The sequence below is a fragment of the Mus musculus genome, chromosome X (assembly GCF_000001635.26).
Source record: "Mus musculus strain C57BL/6J chromosome X, GRCm38.p6 C57BL/6J".
Classification (NCBI taxonomy): domain Eukaryota; kingdom Metazoa; phylum Chordata; class Mammalia; order Rodentia; family Muridae; genus Mus; species Mus musculus.
Window position 1 is genome coordinate 40797119 of NC_000086.7, and position 17707 is coordinate 40814825.

Here is a 17707-nt window from a genome sequence, read left to right on the forward strand (position 1 = left end):
CTTCCTCGACTGAATGCTTTATGCTTTAATGTTTTATGATGATGATGATGTGTATGTCTGTGTGGCAGTGTATACACATGAATGCAGGTGCCTGTGAATGTTAGAAGACAGTGTCAGACTCCTTGGACCTGGAACTACAGGCCACCTGACATGGTTCTGGGGAACTCTCAATTCTTCTATCAGAGTAGTAACTTATCTTTACGAATAAACATCTCTCTATCCCTTTATTTGTTTGTTTGTTCTTTAACTTTGTTTGCTTTGTTTTGTTGTTGTCATTAATTTTGTCGTGTTTGTTTGTTTTTTTGTTTTTGTTTTTGTTTTTTTGGGTTTTTTTTTTTGACATGGTTTCATTGTGTAGTCTTGGATGTCCTGGAACTCTGTTGACCTGAATTGCCTTGAACTCAAATATACCCTGCCTCTGCCTCCTGAGTGCTGGGATTGCAAGTGTTTGCCACCATACCCAGTTCCAACCACTTATTTGTGTATTTTAAATTCATGTCATCATTTCAACCAGATTGTAACTTTCATGTTGGCAATGACTGGTTTATAGAACACCAACATGATACTAAAAAAAAGACAACTTTTACTTGTTATGTTTAATTATTACTCTTCCTGCTTAGTCTACCATAAAGTCTCTAAAATTAATTTTACCAAAAAAGAATGATGTTTCTTATTGGGTTCAAGATGTAGTTTTCTAACTCCATTCTCCATTCCAAGTGCAATTCACTGAATTATTTCTATTTGTAATTGACAACTTGTAGAGAGGGAAAATCAGTTTCCTACAATGGAGTGACATTAGCTATATCAGTCACACTCTAGTGTAGGCCTCATGCTTTGGAATAGTTTGAGTTATTGCACAGTGCAAAACAGACTATATGGTTTTGGGGGGTTAGATTTTTTTATTTCATTTATTTGTGTATTTTATGTTGTTTTGTTTTGGCTTATTTTATTTATATGAGAGAAAATCAACATAAAATTGGATGGCTAGGGAGTGGTAGGAGCTGGGAGGAGTTAGGGCAGGGAAATAACACAATCACAATGTATTGTAAGATATTTAAAGATTAAAAATTAAATTAATTATTTCATAATTGAATGAAATGTAGTAACGGGTTCACCAACTTTTTAGAGTTTAATGAAAATGAAGCCACAACTTACCCAAACTTATGGGAAACTATGAAAGCATTTCTAAGAGGGAAACTCATAGCTCTGAGTGCCTCCAAAAAGAAACTAGAGAGAGCACACACTAGCAGGTTGACAACACACCTAAATGCTCTAGAACAAAAGAAAGCAAATTCACCCAAGAGGAGTAGAAGGCAGGAAATAATCAAACTCAGGGGCAAAATCAACCAAGTGAAAACAAGAAAAACTATTCAAAGAATCAACCAAATGAGGAGCTAGTTCTTTTTAGAAAATCAACAAGATAGATAAACTCTTACCCAGACTCACTAGAGGGCACAGGGACAGCATCCTAATTAACAAAATCAGAAATGAAAAGGGAGACATAACAACAGATCCTGAAGAAATCCAAAACACCATCAGATCCTTCTACAAAAGGCTATACTCAACAAAACTGGAAAACCTGGAGAAAATGAACAAATATCTAGACAGATACCAGGTACCAAAGTTAAATCAGGATCAAGTTAATGATCTAAACAGTCCCATATCCCCTAAAGAAATAGAAGCAGACATTAATAGTCTCTCAACCAAAAAAAGCCCAGGACCAGATGGGTTTAGTGAAGAGTTCTATCAGACCTTCAAAGAAGATCTAATTCCAGTTCTGCACAAACTATTCCACAAAATAGAAGTACAAGGTACTCTACGCAACTCATTTTATGAAGCCACAATTACACTGACAACTAAACCACAGAAAGATCCAACAAAGATAGAGGACTTCAGACCAATTTTCCTTATGAATATTGATGGAAAAATACTCAATAAAATTCTCGCTATCCTAATCTAAGAACACATTAAAACAATCATCCATCCTGACCAAAAAGGTTTTATTCCAGGGATGCAGAGATGGTTTAATATATGGAAATCAATCATCATAATCCATTATATAAACAAACTCAAAGACAAAAAACACATGATCATCTAGTTAGATGTGGAGAAAGCATTTGACAAAATCCAACACCCATTCATGATAAAAGCCTTGGAAAGATCAGGAATTCAAGGCCCATGCCTAAATATGATAAAAGCAATCTACACCAAACAAGTAGCCAACATCAAAGTAAATGGTGAGAAGCTGGAAGCAATCCCACTAAAATCAGGAACTAGACAAGGCTGCCCACTTTCTCCCTACCTATTCAACATTGTACTTGAAGTCCTAACCAGAGCAATTCGACAACAAAAGGAGATCAAGGGGATACAAATTGGAAAGGAAGAAGTCAAAATATCACTTTTTGCAGATGAGATGATTGTATATATAAGTGACCCTAAAAATTCCACCAGAGAACTCCTAAACCTGATAAACAGCTTCGGTGAAGTAGCTGGATATAAAATTAACTCAAACAAGTCAATGGTCTTTGGCTACACAAAGAAAAACAGGCTGAGAAAGAAATTAGGGAAACAACACCCTTCTCAATAGTCACAAATAATATAAAATACCTTGGCATGACTCTAACTAAGGAAGTGAAAGATCTGTATGATAAGAACTTCAAGTCTCTGAAGAAAGAAATTAAAGAAGATCTCAGAAGATGGAAAGATCTCCAATGCTCATGGATTGGCAGGATCAACATTGCAAAAATGGCTAACTTGCCAAAAGCAATCCACAGATTCAATGCAATCCCTATTAAAATCCAACTCAATTCTTCAATGAATTAGAAAGAGCAATCTGCAAATTCATCTGGAATAACAGAAAACCTAGGATAGCAAAAGCTCTTCTCAAGGATAAAAGAATCTCTAGTGGAATCACCATGCCTGACCTAAAGCTATACTACAGAGAAATTGTGATAAATATACATGGTACTGGTATAGCGACAGACAAGTAGACCAGTGGAATAGAATTGAAGACCCAGGAATGAACCCACACACCTATGGTCACTTGATCTTAGACAAGGGAGCTAAAACCATCCAGTGGGGGGAAAAACTGTATTTTCAACAAATGGTGCTGGCACAACTGGTGGTTATCATGTAGAAGAATGTGAATTGATCCATTCCTATCTCCTTGTACTAAGGTCAAATCTAAGTGGATTAAGGAACGCCACATAAAACCAGAGACACTGAAACTTATAGAGGAGAAAATAGGGAAAAGCCTCGAAGATATGGGTACAGGGGAAAAATTCCTGAATAGAACAGCAATGGCTTGTGCTGTAAGATCGAGAATCGATAAATGGGACCTCATAAAATTGCAAAGCTTCTGCAAGGCAAAAGACACCGTCAATAAGACAAAAAGACCACCAACAAATTGGGAAAGGATCTTTACCTATCCCAAATCGGATAGGGGACTAATATCCAATATATATAAAGAACTCAAGGAGGTGGACTCCAGAAAATCAAATAACCCCATTAAAAATGGGGCTCAGAGCTGAACAAAGAATTCTCACCTGAGGAATACCGAATGGCAGAGAAGCACCTGAAAAAAATGTTCAACATCCTTAATCATCAGGGAAATGCAAATCAAAACAACCCTGAGATTCCACCTCACACCAGTCAGAATGGCTAAGATCAAAAATTCAGGTGACAGCAGATGCTGGCGAGGATGTGAAGAAATAGAAACACTCCTCCATTTTTGGTGGGAATGCAAGCTTGTACAACCACTCTGGAAATCAGTCTGGGGGTTCCTTAGAAAATTCGACATAGTACTACTGGAGGATCCAGCAATACCTCTCCTGGGCATATATCCAGAAGATGTCCCAACTGGTAAAAAGGACACATGCTCCACTATGTTCATAGCAGCCTTATTTATAATAGCCGGAAGCTGGAAAGAACCCACATGCCCCACAACAGAGGAATGGATACAGAAAATGTGGTACATTTACACAACGGAGTACTTCTCAGCTATTAAAAAGAATGAGTTTATGAAATTCCTAAGCAAATGGATGGACCTGGAGGGCATCATCCTGAGTGAGGTAACCCAATCACAAAGGAACTCGCACAATATGTACTCACTGATAAGTGGATATTAGCCCAGAAACTTAGGATACCCAAGATATAAGATACAATTTGCAAAACACATGAAACTCAAGAAGAATGAAGACCAAAGTGTGGACACTTTGCCCCTTCTTAGAAATGGGAACAAAACACCCATGGAAGGAGTTACAGAGACAAAATTTGGAGCTGTGACGAAAGGATGGACCATCTAGTGGTTGCCATATCCAGGGATCCATCCCATAATCAGCTTTCAAACGCTGACACCATTGCATACACTAGCAAAATTTTGCTGAAAGGACCCAGATTTAGCTGTCTCTTGTGAGTCTATGCCAGGGCCTAGCAAACACAGAAGTGGATGCTCACAATCAGCTATTGGATGGGTCACAGGGTCCCCAATGGAGGAGCTAGAGAAAGTACCCAAGGAGCTAAAGGGAACTGCAACCCTATAGGTGGAACAACAATATAAACTAACCAGTACCCTGAAGCTCTTGTCTCTACCTGCATATGTATCAAGAGATGGCCTAGTCAGCCATCACTGGAAAGAGAGGCCCTTTGGACTTGCAAACTTTATATGCCCCAGTACAGGGGAACTCCAGGGCCATAAAGGGGAAGTGGGTGGGTAGGGAATTGGGGGGGGTGAGTATGGGGGACTTTTGGGATAGCATTGGAAATGTAAATGAGGAAAATACCTAATAAAAATAAATAAATAAATGAATAAATAAATAGATAAATAAATAAATAAATTTATTAAAAACAAGGACATTATGAATTTTGCAGGCAAATGGATGGAACTAGAAAGTATCATCCTGAATACCCAGACTCAAAAGCACATGCAGGGTATATATTCACTGGTAAGTGGATATTAGTCAAAAAGTACAGAATACCCATTATACAACCCACAGACCATAAGAAGTTAAACAAGAAGGAAGTGAGTATATTTTGATCCTACTTAGAAGGGAGATGGGAGCAGAAGGAAGGAGGTAAGTTTTGCAAAAGGACGAGGGGGAAAGGGGGCAGGGGCAGGAAAGGGGGAAATGTGAGAGGATTGGCTCAAAGGGCCAGGTGAATGAATGGAAATATGCAGCTATTGGGGAGTGGGGAGGTGAGTGTGTGGGGGAATGTTGGGAAGCTCTCGAAAATCCTAGAGACCTGGTATGTGGTAGGTTCCTGTGTGAAAGAAATTCAGGAACAAAAATACTGCAGAGTGTAAACAAATGGCCAGCCAGTGACCAGCCCAACTTGGGATGCATCTCATGGTCTGGCACCAAACCTGACACTATTACTCATATTGTATTGTACTTGCAGACAAAAGCCTAGCATGCCTATTTTCTGAGAGGCTCTATCAGCAGCTTACCAAGACAAATACTGATAGTCACCTTTGGAATGAGGTCTGGATCCCCTATGGAAGAGTTAGGGGAAATACTGAATGAACTGAAAGAGATAGTAACCCCATAGGTATCAACTAACCTGGACCCCAGGAAGCTCCCAGACAGCAAGCCACCAAGCAAAGAGCATGGACAGACTTATCTAAGGCCCCAGGCACATATGTAGCAGAATTATGCCTTATCTGGCCTCAGTGGGAGAAGATGTATCTAAACCTGTAGAGACTTGATGCCCCAAAGATGGGGCATGCCTGGGGGGCACCCTCTCAGAGACAAATGGGATGGGCTAGGAGGAACAATTCTGCCTTGGGGGACCAGGAGGAGAGCAAAATTTGGGTTGTATATAAAGAAAATAAAGTTAATAATTAAAATTAAAAATATGATTTTTTAGCCTTATCATAGGGTGAAAGTAATATATATTCAGTAGAAGTCACAAGTCTAATTTTCAATTTTGACCCTTCCTCATGGCTAGCAACATGTGGTATGTTACTCTCTATCAATGCTCAGCAGAAATACTAAGCCATAGCCTACAGACATTGACTACGGTGGGGAATTGACAACACTCTGCAGTATGCTATGTAGGTCATCTACAAAGTTCAGTTTCACATTTTTTTTTCACAATTTTCATCCGTGCTTTGTGGATTCTAATACCGCAATTTGAGGAGCATCCCTACATTTATGAGCCAATAAAAACAGCTCTATCCTGAGAAAGGAGTTATTGGATGTTTTTACTGTAAAGTATGTTAACACAAGGCTAGATGTTAAAGCTTGCTATGTACCAAGGCTGTATATCAGTCTATTGCTTCTAGTGACAAACTTGTACTGTTTTTTATAGTACTAATTATTCTTGTCAATTATGACACAATAGTGACCACTAGTGTGCTTAAACATAGAGAAGGCTTCATAAAATCTCTTACACAGATACATCAAATCCTTATACCTATGTAGGAAATTTACCCTGGTGGACAATTGCAGAACTTGAAGCTGCTCTGGGTGTCAATGAGTAGAATTTGAGTGTAAAGGCACAGAATATCATTGACCACTGCTTTACATATGTAGATTCATACTGGAAATAGTTTGGGTGGCTTTGGTGTACTTAGAGATTACAATGAACAAAATAATACTGTACTACTAAAAGATGAAGTGAACATGAACTACATATTCTTCAGCATAAAAAATATCATTCATTGTAAATATGTATACTTTTTCATGGCATTTCTACATATGTATGCATATGTATAAGTGAATATACATGGGGTGTGTAAAGTAAACATAAAAATTATAGAACAGGTCAGGGAGTGGTGACTCATGCCCTTAATCTCAGAACTCAGGTGACAGAGGCAGGTGGATATCTGTGAGTTCAAGGCCCGAAAGAGATCTTGTAGATCCTGGTCTACAAAGCAATTTACAGGACAGCCAAAGCTACATGGGCAAACCCTGTCTTGGCAAACTAAATTATGTATAAACCATAGAACAGTAACTTGCTCATTTAATATCAATTTTTAAGTATACATACTCTTCATAATTGGATGTGCTTTACCTTTATGCAATTACCAGCAGAGTAAGTTTGCTTATACCAGCCTCATCATACATAAATGAGTAATGAATTATGAAGTACTATGATGTTAAGACAGCCACAGCATCACTAGATGAAGAGAATTTGTGATCTCTATTATAATTTTATGGTACCTTCATTGAACATACAGCCCATTGTCACCTAAATGTTATGCAGCACATGACTGTATTTTGATTACTTCAGACCTCTGCTTTGCTGAAGTCAATCTCATAGCTTTAGGCTGTTCTACAAAATAGTCTAAGTGGCTCAAAAATATAATCAAAGAGTGCTATATTAGTGGTTCAAGCAAATGGATTGTTCATTTGGCAAATCAATTTAAGGAACTGACTATGTATACCAATGTTGTTATTGTTTTTACAAACAACAGGATATAAGGATTATGAATATACTCCTATCTGTTTGAAGATTTGCTAGTGTTTTTATCTTTAACCTTTAGTCGTTATTTTAAGACTAAATATATCTGTATATATGCCTGTCTCTGACTGTTCTCTCTTTCTCTCTTACTCTACAATATGCTCACTAATGTAAACCTTGAGTCCATGACTTCTAAAAGGCTTTCATTTTACATATTGTTGTCCACTCTCCCTTGCACTCTTATTATTATGTTTTATGTGAAGAAGTCAAAGATAGCATCTTTCTTTGAATGACTCAAAGATGAATTTCAGGAAAAACAGGCAATTAGAATTTTAGCACCTGCACAATTCAATTTCAAAGCACTTTAAAAAACAGTGCTAAATTTACTAGAGAAAAGCAAATGTTTATCATAAATATGGCTTAATCCTCTTTTCCAGGAAGTTTATGTAACAAAAAATACAGCTGGAGGCTATAGTGGCCCATTTATAGCCCTATTCGGGTTTTTGTTGTTGTTGTTGTTTGTTTTTAAACCAGAAAACCTATCAAAATCTGCTTAGCTAGATTGAATGGCTTGATCTGCCTCTCTGTGTCTTCTCATTTGATTTTATGAGTTCAAACTGAGTTAGTGATACCAGCCAGGAGAAATAGTTTTCTTTCACTTTTCCAACTGGGAAAGACTGGAATAAGTAGAAAAGTAGGCTAGCCACATGCTATCATTTAGGAGGGGCTTTTCATGTATCTCTGCTTCATCCAAATTTTGTCTTTACTAGGACAGCTTTGGATTTCCTCCTTAGAGTCATTACTTTGAAATAAAACAAAACACACAGTAAGCTACATATGGCATGTAAATATATCCCCCTCTTGGGAAATAAGACAATGTGTTAGACTGATTATGCCTCACTGGCAGTAAGAAATATGAGGTAAGTTATTGTGAAGGACTCAAATATTAGAACTTAACCAAATTTTAAGCAGCCACATTTTCTTTCCTATGTCTCATAAGGCTAATGCCCTTGCCAGATTAGACTCATATACAGACGGGGTCACATATTGTTGACAGGACTCTGTTCCATGTGGATATTAGGGCTATATTTTCCACTTACAATTTCATTAGGCATTATCACTTGTAACTTTCTTGGCTCTTTTTACATGATTCCTTCAATCTTTAAAAGCAATATAATATGTTTATACTTTCCCCCAACTTACTCTTTTGCTACTAGGTCAGAAAAACTCAGCTTTTACAAAGATTGTATCACCAAATTGAGCTCTTCTGATGAATCTTCCTTTGCTCTATAATATTACATAATCACAGTCTTAACACCAGGACACTAAAGTATAGGGTCTGCAAAATTCTGCCTACATCATCTGAACTTTTCTATTATTAAACAATTTGTTTTTGTATTTCTTCTGGCTAATGTGTAAGAGTTACTTAACAATAATAAATGTTATATTGAAAAAGTTTATATTCCTTGCTCCTTGTTACCAGAATAATGATATCATTCATTATTCACAGTCATAGGCTGTAAGTCATAACAAACAGAGCACACAAGGAGAAAAGGATGGTGATAGGACCTATATATTGAGACATGCTTTATGCAGGAATGCTTTCAGGTACTGCTGTGATAATATGAGTCTGATATGAACTAAAAGGACACTCAAAACTCTTCTGTTTTAGATTTTTTTAACTTATGTAAGTTTTGAGTTGTACAAACTCCTTTGAGTAAATCGTATGGTATTTCTTTGCCTGAAGTCTAAAGTAAACATGATTAGGTCGGCATATTTCCACAAGACTCTGAAAAATCAAGTGAAATATTTAGTTCTTTCCATTAGCAAAAGCTAGTTTTGGACATTTCCTGAGAGACAGAGGCATTCTGTGTTTTCAAGTCAGCTTGATAAATTGCATGTTCACCAGTATAAATGGAGTCTCATTGTCCAAATAGGGCATTTAAGCAGGAATATGAGAGAGTAAAAACAGGGTCCTATGTTGTTAAACTATAATGAATTGTTTTATCTTAATATGTATCACTAGTAAAAGAAGAAAAGAAAGTCTGACACTGTGGTAATTAAATGCCAGTATCATATACCTAATGGGGCCAGGAGTACAAAGTAAAAGGAAAAAGTTCTAAATAGTACCTAAAACAGATTGATGGATATTCTTGTGAATAGAAAGGCATATGTCATGTCCAAAATCCCTCCTCATCTCCAGTTAATGACTGCATCATGGTAATTCAGAACAGATCCAGAAAGAGAAAAGAATGACAACCAGGATAAACACAAATGAACAAAAGAAAGTAAATAGGCATGTATTGTCCAAACTATAAGAAACAGAAAATAAAGAAACAGCTTAAAGATAATGAAATACTTTATTTGTTAAGAAAAATGGTAAGAATTGCTTCTCCACCAGTTCCCACCAGCATCGGGGTAGCTTGGGCGCTAAGTCTGCAGACAACCACAAGGTACCCACAGACCATGGGATCTTAAGACCTCTGATGAGTGGAACACAGCTGCTGCTCCAATCCATTCGCAGGACCTGAGACTGCATTAATTAGGGAAGCAGAAAACCAGGCCTGTTCAGGAGTACAAGTCCCTTCCAGTCCCCACCAGGGCTTGGGTAGCTTGAGCTCTGAGTCTGCGAACACCCACAAGGTAACCACAGGACCCTTCACGGGATCTTAAGACCTCTGTGAGTGGATCACAACTTCTGCCAGGAGGCAGGTTCAAAAACCAGATATCTGGGCACCTTGCTTGTGCTGTAAGATCGAGAATCGATAAATGGGACTTCATAACATTGCAAAGCTTCTGCAAGGCAAAAGACACTGTCAATAAGACAAAAAGACCACCAACAGATTGGGAAAGGATCTTTACCTATCCCAAATCAGATAGGGGAATAATATCCAATATATATAAAGAATTCAAGAAGGTGGACTCCAGAAAATCAAATAACCCCATTAAAAAATGGGGCTCAGAGCTGAACAAAGAATTCTCACATCAGGAATACCGAATGGCTGAGAAGCACCTGAAAACATGTTCAACATCCTTAATCATCAGGGAAATGCAAATCAAAACAACCCTGAGATTCCACCTCACACCAGTCAGAATGGCTAAGATCAAAAATTCAGGTGACAGCAGATGCTGGCAAGGATGTGGAGAAAGAGGAACACTCTCCCATTGTTGGTGGGATTGCAAACTGTACAACCACTCTGGAAATCAGTCTGGGGATTCCTCAGAAAATTGGACATAGTACTACTGGAGGATCCCGCAATACCTCTCCTGGGCATAGATCCAAAACATGTCCCAACTGGTAAGAAGGACACATGCTCCACTATGTTCATAGCAGCCTTATTTATAATAGCCGGAAGCTAGAAAGAACCCAGATGCCCCTCAACAGAGAAATAGATACAGAAAATGTGGTACATTTACACAATGGAGTACTACTCAGCTATTAAAAAAATTAATTTATGAAATTCCTAAGCAAATGGATGGACCTGGAGGGCATCATCCTGAGTGACGTAACCCAATCACAAAGGAACTCGCACAATATGTACTCACTGATAAGTGGATATTAGCCCAGAAACTTAGGATACCCTAGATATAAGATACAATTTGCTAAACGCATGAAACTCAAGAAGAACGAAGTCCAAAGTGTGGACACTTTGCCCCTTCTTAGAAATGGGAACAAAATACCAATTGAAGGAGTTATAGAGACAAAATTTGGAGCTGTGACTAAAGGATGGACCATCTAGTGATTGCCATATCCAGGATCCACCCCATAATCAGCTTCCAAACGCTGACACCATTGCATACACTAGCAAGATTTTGCTGAAAGGACCCAGATATAGCTGTCTCTTGTGAGACTATGCCGGGGCCTAGCAAACACAGAAGTGGATGCTCACAGTCAGCCTTTGGATGGGTCACACGGCCCCCAATGGAGGAGCTAGAGAAAGTACCCAAGGAACTAAAGGGAACTGCAACCCTGTAGGTGAAACAACAATATGAACTAACCAGTACCCCAGAGCTCTTGTCTCTTGCTGCATATGTATCAAAGGATGGCCTAGTAGGCCATCACTGGAAAGAGAGGCCCATTGGACTTGCAAACTTTATATGCCCCAGTACAGGGGAACGCCAGGGCCAAAAAGGGGGAGTGGGTGTGTAGGGGATTGGGGGGGTTGGTATGGGGGGACTTTTGGGATAGCATTGGAAATGTAAACGAGGAAAATACCTAATTAAAAAAAAACCTTGAAAAATAAAGCAAATATCAATGAAATAGAAAGTAGAAAATTCCTGGAGAAAACTAAAGCAACTAACAGATCAATTAAATTGATAAATCTGTAGTCAGGCTTATTAAGAAGTGGGTACAAGTTGCTAATACATTAGGAAATAAACAGAGAACACTTTCATGGGCTAAAGAGTAAAACAATATGAACTGAATAATGTAAACAGATTAAACCAGGAATATGTAAAGTAGAGTATGGTAATTAACCGTGATTGTCAACTTGACTGGAGCATAACTCTCTGAAATATTAGCAAAGCTTACTTTGGGGTATGTTTCTGAAATCATTTCTCGAGAGGATTAGATATAGAAAGCAAGCCATGTACCCTCATTCACCTTTCTCTGTTTCTATTCTGTATTTGTAATGGGTAAAGTTCCTCCACACTTCCACTGCCATGAGATCACATTATGAAGGATTGACTACAGGCAAAGAAATAAATGAAGAGGAACACACACACACACACACAAAAGAAGTCAAAATATCTTCATTTTCAGAGAATATCATTTTATAAATAAAATACCCTAGAGACTCCACAAGAAAACTTCTATAGCTGATAAATACCTTTAGCAAAAGTAGAATACAAAATTAACATGCAAACTCCTGTGGCCTTCCTAGTGCAAATGACAAGCGTGAAAAAGAAACCAGAAAAGTAGGACCTTTCACAATCATCTCAAAAAATATCTTGGAATATTGACTAATATTGAACCTTGACTAAGCATATGAAAGATTTGTATAATAAAAACTCTACAACAGTAAAGAAAGAAATTTAGACACCCGAAGATATCTCCTATGCTCATTGAATCAGTAGGAGTAGTATTGTGGAAATGTCTATCTAACCATAGGCAATCTAGTTATACAAACTAATCCCCATCAAAACCCTAATTCATTTCTTTTCAGAAATTGACCAACAACAAAAACAGTAACTACTACTACTACTACTACTACTACTACTACTACAACTACTATTATTATTACTACAAAACAATAGGCAGTCTTCAACTTCATATGGAAACAAGAAAGCGAGGACTGCTAAAACACTGAGTAAAAAACGAACTACTCTGCCAGAGCCTGACAAATACAGAGGCAGATGAAACAATGGACTGAGCACAGGGACCCTAATGGAGGAGTTAGAGAAAGGACTGAAAGATTGAAGGGGTTTGCAACCCCATAGGAATAACAACAATTTCAACTACCCAGACTCTGCAAAGCTTCCAGGGACTAAACCATCAACCAAAATGTGAACATGAAGGTACCCATGCAGAGGATGGCATTATCTGGCATTAATAGGAAAGGCCCTTGGTCCTGTGAAGGCTCTATGCCCACAGTGTAGGGGACACCAGGGCGGTGAGATGAGAGGGGGAGCACCCTCATAGAATCAGGAGGAGGGGGAATGGGAGAGGGGGATTTAGAGGGGAAACTGGGAAAGAGAATAACATTTGAATTGTAAATACATAAAATATTCATTAAAAATAAATTTCTTTAAGTGCTTATTAGTAATTTGAGATTCCTCAGTGACCAAAGCTCCCAGGGATTAAACCACCAACCAAAGAGTTCACAGGAGGTACTCAAGGTTCCAGCTAGATATGTAGCAGAAGATTGCCTTGTCTGGCATCACTGGGAGAGGATCCCATTGGGCCTATGGAGGCTTGATGACCCAGAATAGGGTAATGCTAGGTTACTGAGGCAGGAGTGGGTGAGCAGGTGGGAGAGCACCCTCACAGAGGCAGGTGGTAGAAGAAGGGGATAGGAGGCTTCTGGAGGGGAAGCTTGGAATGGAGAATAATATTTGAAATATAAATAAATAAAATAATCAATAAAAAATGAAAAGAATATAAAAGATAAATAAATAAATAAATAGATGGAAGAATTGTTGGTAGTATAACCATTTCAGATTTCAAGTTGCAGTAAAGAGCTGTTGTAATAAAAACCACTGCTTTTGGTTATCCTTGAGAACTTGAGAATAAAGCCCTATTGCTACACAAGTAAGGCCCTATCACTAAAGAAACATGGTTGAATCATAGAACATGATGAAATTAAGCTTTTATGGACCTTGACGCTTTACCACTATTGTCTAGAATCATAGTGTATATTCAGCTGTAAACTCTGCTAGCTGTGATGACCTTGTCTGGCCAGATATGCCTGCTTTTATAGTAATGTCTGGTAAATCATGAAAGGTACCAGACACTTTCTGATTTAGTTTAATTCCCACACCACAAAATGAAGCCACACTATAATTATCAAGACAAGAACCTATGGCTAAACAGCTCAAATGCCCTAGGGAAGAACCTAATACTATGACTTCTATTAATTTATTCTTTATGTATTTTGGATATTAGTCCTCTCAAATGTAAAGATGGAGAAGATCTATTCCCAAACTGTAGGGTACTGTTTTGTCTTATTGACAGTGTCCTTTGTTTTACATAAAATTTTCAGCTTTATGGGATCTCATTTACTGATTGTTGATCTTAGAGTCTAGGGCATTGGTGTTCTGTTCTGGATATTGTCTCCTATATCAATGTGTTCAATGCTATCTCTCACATTATCTTCTATGACATTTAATGTGTTTTATGTTGAGGTTCTTGATACACTTGGAGTTGAGTGCTGTGTAATGTGATAAATATGGATCTATTTGCATCATTCGACATGGAGACATCCAGTTAGGCAAGCACCATTTATTGAAGATGCCTTCCTTTTTCATTATATGCTTTTGGCTTCTTTACCAAAAATCAAGTGTATAGGTTCATTTCAAGATCTTAGATTCTATCTCATTGATCAACTTGCCGGTTCCTATACCAGGGGATATCAGAAACTGGAAAGATCTTCTGTATTCATGAGTTTGTAGACTTAACATAGTGAAATGACAATCATGCTAAAAACACATCCAATGTAATTCCCATTAAAATTCCAACACAATCCTTTAAAGACTTTGAATGAGCAATTCTAAACTGCATATGAAAAAAAAACCAAGATAGCTAAGACAACCCTGAACAATAAAAGAACTTCTGAAGGAATCACTATCCCTGACTTCAAGCTGTAGTACACTACAAGAGTAATAAGAAGCTTCATATTAAGCTGAGTCCTAATGAATACATATGTCAACTCTCATTAAAGGAGCTTCTTTTATTAGTAAATGGAAATTAACATGGAGATTATAAATGATCAAGGTGCAGAGAATAAGAAACTGCAGAATGCTGAGTTCTGAACCCGGTATCTATATAACATTCCTCCTTCCAAAGCTCTAAGACTATGGCTAAATAGGAGTCAAAAAATGTAAGAGCTGTTGGTGTTGACTGACTACAAGGAAACAGTATTCTCTACATAGAGCAGAGCAGTTGTACATAAATATTAACAGCAGTTGAGACAATATTCACCAGGTCTGTGGAACTTAGACCTTTCCATCTAAGGAACCATTCAAAATTGATTGCTGTTAGAAGTGGGTGAATTAGTTTTCCTTAAGCATGAGATTGCTGCTTGGGAGACCACTTCGAGTAAATGCCATGCCACATCTTTCACTAGTATATAGGTACCACAAAATGGCCTTGATAGTATTTTAAAAGGATGACAGAGTTGGGTAAATAGAGAAAGATGATTGTTCTGGAAGGAATAAATGTGATTAAAATGCATTGTAGAAAGTCTTCAAAACTTAATAAAAATGAGAAAAGAAGAAGACTGTATAATGTGCAAAGTATATAATTGTGCACTAAATATGGCATGACTTCACTGAAGAAAGTTTAGAGAAATACAGTGACTTATATACGTTCAGAAATAGACATTTTAGCATTAAGAGTAAAAATATTTACACAAATCTTACATTCAGGAAAGTTCTAGCCCATGGACATAGAGAAAACAACTGCATGTACAGTGATACTAAACAACTGAGGGAATGGATGGGAAACTGAGAAAGATGTGATTCTCACTGTTGAAGTAGAAGTTTACAGATGATAAAGAAGAGGCTATTATCATCCATGTGGTAATAGGTTTCAGTTGGAAATATATGATAGGTTGTGTTTAGAGAAATATAAGTAATACTTAGTTTTAGGTATATATTCATGGAGTAGTATACATACATTTATTTCTTGATTCTGTTCCCCAAAACTAAAAATGATTAACTTGAATAGCAAAAAGAATATCTAGCACCCCAATTTCAGTATCTAAATAAATTAAAATTAAAATTAAACAACAAAAGCACTAATTAAATGAGAACGAAATGCTATTTCTTTAAAGGCCTTAAAATGACATTTAGGCCCATTTATTTGTATATTTAGCAGAGACACAAACGAACTGGAAAGATTGGCAGAGGACTAAAGTAAGAAATCAGATATGTCTTTATTAGAAGCTATGGATGTGGGGGAACAAACATTTGATTGATGAATGCTCATTTCTCTGGTGATCTCCCATTATAGTATGGATAACCACAGCAAGACAGATCCTAAAAAGAATGAACTGGCCATTAAATGTCAGGAGATTCTTAGGTAGGAACCTGTAATGGAAAATGGGCCATTAGATAAAAGTTGAACATTTGTAAATAAAGTCAGTGTGATAATAAATAATAACTTATCAGTACAGGGGAACGTCAGGGCCAAGAAGTGAGAGTGGGAGGGTGGGGGAGTGGGTGGGGGAGCGTGTGGAGGACTTTTGGGATAGCATTGAAAATGTAACTGAAATAAATACCTAATTAAAAAAAAAAAGAACTTATCAGTTTTTGTTCATTAGCTATATGTGCCATACTAATCTAAGATGTTAATAGTAAACATTGGGTATAGGAATCTGTGGGAATATTATATATCATTTTTGTAAGATTTTTATGTTTTAATACTATCCTAAAATTAATTAATTAAATTTGTAAATCACACCATCGACTCTAAGAATAAACAAAGCCATTTTCTGTATTCAAGATCATTTCCTCTAATATAACCAGACAACAAGGAAAGAACAAAAACCTCCATTTTTTTCAGGGCCTATATGAGCTTAGCTGAAGTGTTTTTACTGTTGAATATGTGAAATAGAATAAAAAAGTGATATCAAAAAATATCAAGCAATATGCAATGGCCATAAGATGGGAGCAATATTACAAAGAGTATTTTAGTAAGATTGTACAAAAACCTTCAACAAATCACTACACTATCTCAAAGGAGAGTCTAGAATGTGTGTGTGTGTGTGTGTGTATGTGTGTATGTGTGCATGTTTGTAAGGATACATATGTCTTATGAAATCATTTTGGAGATATGTAATCAGGACAAATGTCTATGGGAGGAAAAGATACAGTAAGTAGAGAAAGGAGAGCATTGGCACAGAAAAATTAATCATCTTCATCTTTAGGGGATTAAGTTCTCCTTTAAGAAATTTGTCTGATCTTTTTGTAACTCTTCTGGGATAAAAATCCCGATTATTATATATCATTTGACTATAGACTCGAGTGGAATTTTGTGTGGGTGTTTTCAGACTAATAAAAAGTTCATTATTAAATTTTAACATAAGGTGCATGTATATAGAGCTTAGAGTCTAGATTTTGTGAACATAAAAACACTGTGTTATATACATAATTTCACTTTTCATTTGATCTGTACAACTCATGAGGTAAAGCAAAGTGATTTTTCATCATGTTCCCTGCAGGAAAGCAAAAAAGAGGAATTAATAATTAGTTAAAGGGAATATAAACAGAAAGCTGTGAACATTGAAATCAATACCAGTGTCTTGACTTTTATTCTAGTGTTATTTTACTTTTTCAAATGCTGCCTCCTACACTTGGCCTAAATCTTAAGCCTGACTAGTTTGGCACAGGTCCCAAGCTGTCCTAATGTTCTAGAGAAAAGAACTCAGATGAGCATCCAGTGAAGTCAGCAGTGATCCTTTATGTAACTGGAACTGAAATAGAAGGAAAATCATCTGTTCTATAGGCATGAAATGACATCTGATTGTTTCCTCTTCTCGGCACTACCTGTTATATGAAATAGCTCATGGCCTATTGATACTGCTATGGGACAATTAGCTAATGATGTGTTATGAGAACCTGGATAAGATGCACTTTGAACCAA